Source organism: Heterocephalus glaber, unplaced genomic scaffold (assembly GCF_053883595.1).
Source record: "Heterocephalus glaber isolate CG9 unplaced genomic scaffold, H.glaber_assembly_v1.0 deba00001577, whole genome shotgun sequence".
Taxonomy (NCBI): Eukaryota; Metazoa; Chordata; class Mammalia; order Rodentia; family Bathyergidae; genus Heterocephalus; species Heterocephalus glaber.
Genome location: NW_028258358.1, coordinates 26,834,598 through 26,840,409, shown reverse-complemented (window position 1 = coordinate 26,840,409; position 5,812 = coordinate 26,834,598). Strand labels below are relative to the sequence as shown.

Genomic DNA, 5,812 nt, shown 5'->3' with positions numbered 1-5,812 from the left:
CTTCAAAGTTGTCAGCAAAAAAGGAATGAAATTAAATTGAGCTAAGAGGTTAATTTAAAACAACACATGACCTTTTCAGAGACGCTTGGAGCCTTGATAGCCACATGATACTGATGACAGCAGGGGGGGGCCCAAAGCTTTTGTGTCCAGTGGCAGCATCCTGTAGAATAACAGTAGGTCATCTGCCATCTAGGTCAGTATTAATTACCCAGAGCCACCCTCTGAAGTCTATCTCTGTACCTCAGAAACATTAAAATCAACACGTCTTGTCTGTTGTTTTTCATTTAATTTCTGTTGTTCCTTTTACAACTTCACACAAAGAAGAAAATAGAAAATATCATTTTTGTAATATCTTTTCATACATGGTTCCTTCTACTCTATTTTCTAGATTCCTTTCTCAAGTCTGTTTCTTACATCTAATCATTATATTGCATTTACTCATTTCTTTTGAGAAACTTGTGGAATCTGAATTTTTATATTACTTAAAACTCAACCCTTTTTCCTTAGAACATTAAGAACTATTTCAAATTTGTTGTTACTAAAAAATTCTATTTCTGTTCCATTGCCCAATTATGAACATTTAAATAATGCAAATATTGATCATGAAATATAACTTGTCATAATTCACTGGTTGCAATGAGTTGTCAATATGCCACGGCACTACATCTACAGATAGTTCTTCATTTCTCTGATGGAATGATCAATATGCCAGCATCTTAGATACAAGATGATTTCATATCAAATCACATACTTAACTATGGGAAAATTTAAAAAACACAGGACCTTTTTGAATTACTTTCCCTATTGACAAATTGGGTTACTTATTGTAAAAGAAAAACTCACTATTCAGGGAGTGTATGTGTGTGTGTGTGTGTGTGTGTGTGTGGTGTAGTACTGCAGAGAAGACTGTGATATTCTTTTTTTTTTTTTTGATACTGGGGATTGAACTCAGGACCTTGCGATTGTGAGGCAGGCAGCGGAACCACTGAGCTAAATCCCTGGCCTAGACTGTGATATTCTTAACGGAATACAAAATGATTTTTTTTGGAAGGACATAGCCAAGATCATACAATGACTCTTGCTTTCTTACTAATGATTTCTCAGGATTGCTTCAGTCTCCTCACTTATTGAACAAAGATAACTGTGATACTCAAATGTTCTCCTGGAAGAACAGTACCAACCCAAGGTTGATCTGTTTTTTCTTCAGGTTAATCTATAGACATGTTCAGCACAAAGCAAACTATAAATAGTCTATTGTAACACATATTTATTATGTCACTTTAAAATCTCTTTGGAATATAGTTACCCTAGATACTTCAAATTAATAAACCTAATTTTGGCAATAAAAGTCCTCTAGGGGTTTTTATCTAAGGAGTTTTATAATAAAATGGCTTTCAGCAAGATCAATTATACCTAAGATCTTGTCTAAGAAACAATTATTCTTTTATAATATGCCCTTCCTGAAACATAATATTTGAGAGATAAAATAGACTTTGTGAGCTTCACTGAATTTTACAGGGCTAAGATCTGAAACCAGTTCAAGTCCCTGAACATTAGAAAAATAATCTAATTAGGGGTCATGTTTCTTCATATATTGTCCAGTGCATTTCATCTATGAAGCCTCTCATTTTTTTGTACAGTGTTGTCAGTGGTCCTCAAAAGAATCCTTGCTATATAAGAAGCATAGCTGAATTGAACACTAAGTGTTATCAATTCTTTGTTCTGGGATTTAGACAAATATTAGGAAATACTCTTTCCCAAGATATGTTTCTTTCAATAAGTTTCTTTTGCAATTTCCTATTTTATCTGGACATGCAAAAATAATTTCAAAACTTAAAAAATATGACATGGATTTTCTTATGCACAATCTTCTGAGTGTCTTCTAGTGTTACTCATGGGTAGTGTTACTCCTGTGTTACTTCTAGTGTTACTTCTGTTTCCTAGCTCTGAATTGTGGTGGTTTAGTATGCAAGTGGACCTAATGTAAAAGGTCAAAGACTCAAGATATCTGTGCAAACAAAGAAAAGAATATTACCAATCACATAGAGTTTTGTTAAGATTGAGAACTTTAATACATGTATATATGCAGAATAAGAGGGCTGGGGACGATGACTGAGTATCACTCAATAAATATTATCTATTATTTTTAGAATGTCAATCTACTCAAGATTATTTGAAAACTCACATTTCATGTATTTGTAATAAATGAACTTTGAAATAGAAAACTCTATCTATCATTAAAATTTTTTTCCATTATTCACAGAACAGAAACAAGTATAGCTGAATTATGCAACAATGACAAGTTGTCTTCAAGGATACCAAGAGATTTTGAAGTAAAATCAGTCCAAAGAACTATATAATAGCTTCAATATTCTGCATGTTGGAGTAATGAGATATCTAGTGAAAACTCTTAATTGTTTCACATGTCAAAAGTTCCCAATTTCTACTCATCATTTTTATATTTCATTAGTTCCATTTTATTTTAGTATAGTTTTATTTTGTTATATTCCCTGTGATGATTCAGAAACTACTAGACTTTAGTCATCCACATATTCATAATTAACTCAATCAAGAGATTCTAAGCATCTATGCTCACATTTTTCATTTGATTCCGGAGGTAAAAGATAAATTAAGACATGGAGACAATTTCTAGAAATTCATGATCCATGAGAAAATAAATACTAGATAAGAGAAATACACTGTCATGATCTAGACATATGCAAAATTAAAAAAAAAAGTTAGTTAACAAAGTGATGAAGTTCACTTGAAGAGATGGATAAATCATTGTAAAAATAGTATTTTCTATTTTACTTATATCATCAGCATATTGTTCTCTGATTGCTGTGATAGGCCTTTAACTGCTCTCTCAAGTTGTATTTTGTTTGTTTATTTGTTATTACTAGGGATGGAACCCGGAGTTGTCACATCATCCCCAAGACTGGTTAAATATTCTTCCTATCTGACCACATAAGATCTGCTTTCCTAAATAAAATTCCTCATCCTGCCCTGTAATTTCCTGATTACTCATCTTCATTTCCTCATCCTGCATTGTAATTTCCTGATTACTCATCAGATCTGCATGGTGACTAGTACAGAATGAGACCAAGAGAGTATTTGTTGAATAAACACATGCATGCATGGATGTTGTAAAGGAAAGAGGTTAACTTCTAAGAACAGGTAATTATGGGCTTAGGACCATAAAGACAAAGCCATTAGTGACTCAAGGATAATTTAGAGCTCAAAATATGTATGAAAGTAATGCCATGCAAATTCCCTTATGAGCTCCAAATTTAATTTAGATTTCAGGAAGAAAAAGGATTTCATAGAACATACCTGCAACATAGAAATAGAGTTATTAATAGTTACTCTGAATTGTCCTGATATAAAAACTATATTATTTTGCAAATGTATAATCAGAAAACTGGAATTAATGTATACATTACTTAATAAGTAAATATAATTATTTACATTCTAAAAAACAGCACGGGATTTATTGTTATAAAGGAATCAAAGACAATTAAAAATTATCCTCAAGCAATATATATTGTGTTAATGTATCTCCTCCAAAACTAAGATATTACATATTAATCTAGAAAGTTACACTCTTAATGTCTGTGCTTTTCAATTCAGTTTAATAATTAGCATTCAATCATTATGCTTAGCTTATTAATTTTCATTCACAATAGTACATTTATGTAAAAGATTCCAGTCAGGTCTTCAGGTGAAATTATGAGATTTATTTATATAATGTACAAATACTCATAATTGTTGAAGAAAACTGAACATCAAATTTACTCTATATTTTAACTTAGTTTTGGTCTTTGTATATAAACATATTTATATTCATTTTGGTTTTGGAATAATATGCTTGACTAAAATTAATGTCAATATTTTTAATTCATTAAAAGTCTGGTTTTCAGTATTAATTAAGATGCGTTTTAGAGACATGTAGATTATACTCATATCCATTCATGCATTTCAGAACATATTGATTAATTGTTTCACGTTTGGAGACATTATGGGAAAGACTGTAAGGCAGTTGTTCTCAAGCTTTATTGGAAATTATGATTATTTATTATTCTTGTTAAATATGAGGTTCTGAGCTCTTCTACTAGAAATATTGTTTCAGTATTTTTGGGTAGAACTCTACAGTCTGCATTTTAAATAAGCACAGAGATAACCTCTAAGGTGGTTATATAATCCATGATCAGAAACAGTTTTGTTTATGTTTACAAAGATAAAAAGACACTGCCTAGCTTGCCCTCAAATATCTTACAACCTATTATAGTTATTATAACTCATATTCAAATTATACTATTGAGTGAGTCATAGGAAATAATTAATAAAGGTTTTAATGCTGGAGGTGAGAATAAAGTCATACCTTAGAAATATATGTCTGGCAAACTTACAGGATGTTGAAGAAGAACTTGAATGGCATTTTACAGAGTTAATTCAAATATTCCAAGTCTAGGAGGACTGAGCATTAATAGTAGTGAAGAAATAGTTCATGGACTTGAAATTTATTGTCAAGAACATTCAATATTTCATATCTTCTAATCTTAGTCCTCCTTGCTTTTTATATACTGTATTTATTTATGAATTAATTGCCCTGCATCTCTCTTTCCCAGCCCTATACAGTTGGCTCCATGAAAATCTTAATAGCCTCAGAAGTCAGTCCTCAGAGGCGCAATTTTACATACTAGCCTTATGGACAGAGTTTGGCACAAGGCCAAATTAAATCAATGACTCAGTGATTCCAGAGCTGCTCCCTGAGGGTAGTTTTCACTCAGAAGACAGCTATTTTCCTATTCTCTGTTCAGTTTCTCCAAGCATGATTGAATTATTTCATCTAATTTTCTATGTGATTATTTTCCTCTGGAATTTGAGAGGAAACGCTAAAACAGATGTTAGACTCACAATAAAATATACATCCACAGCAAATTGTAATAGTCTGATTCCTCTGAAAACCAGCAGAAAGATATTATCGGTTTTCAAGTAATAAATTACTTTAACTTTACACAGGTAACATCACCTGTATCAAATAAAGCCCAGACCAAGAAAACCCCCCCCCCAAACCAGAAATCATTCGAGAGATAATTTAATACAGGAACTGGTATAAGGACATTTAAGAGTAAATGGAATAAGAAAAGGATGGTGAGGAACATGGATTTAATTTAATAAGTACACAAAGCATCCCTCATTTCTAGGGTTGAAGAAAGGGGAGAGACAGGATAACCAGATTCTAGGGGCTTGGAAAGGAAGTAGAGCCCTGAGGCTGGACAATGGGATTACAGCTCTTCTTGAATGACATTCAGCCTGTAGGTGACACCACCTTGGTGGTACTAAGTTGACCAATGGAGGCAAAGTTAGCTGGCACTATTACCTTTGAGGAGCATAAATTATCTGCTAATCTAAGAAGTAAAATTGTATGCAGGCAGTGGTGATCTCTGTTCCAGGTGTAATGCTGACAGAAACCAGAAACAAGAAGGAACTGCTTCCTTTCTCCTTTCTTTTTGTCTTCTTTTAGGATCATTTTAGGAGAAAAAAAAATAATGGTATACCAGCTGCCAGAAGAGTTTGTGAAATATAATTTATGGATCTCGGGCAATTCGGGAAGTTCATTGAAGAATTTGGGAAACATTGTTTGCATTACTGTAAGAAATCCATAGTAGAGTAGGCTTGGTACTGCCACAAATCAGGTAAATAACAAACAAGGACAAGAGCTATAGAAATCTTTTGATTTTCAAAGTACATTTCTTCTCAATGATAGAACAATTCAGTGCCATCATTTGTGTCCCTGAGAAAATTTAAT

General features: G+C 32.5%; 1 protein-coding gene across 6 annotated transcripts in view; it reads right to left on the bottom strand.

Moving 5' to 3' along the window:
- The window catches only part of Gpc5 (glypican 5), a 1,453,028-nt gene that overhangs the window by 703,855 nt on the left and 743,361 nt on the right, over nucleotides 1-5,812 (bottom strand). The window lies entirely within an intron of this gene.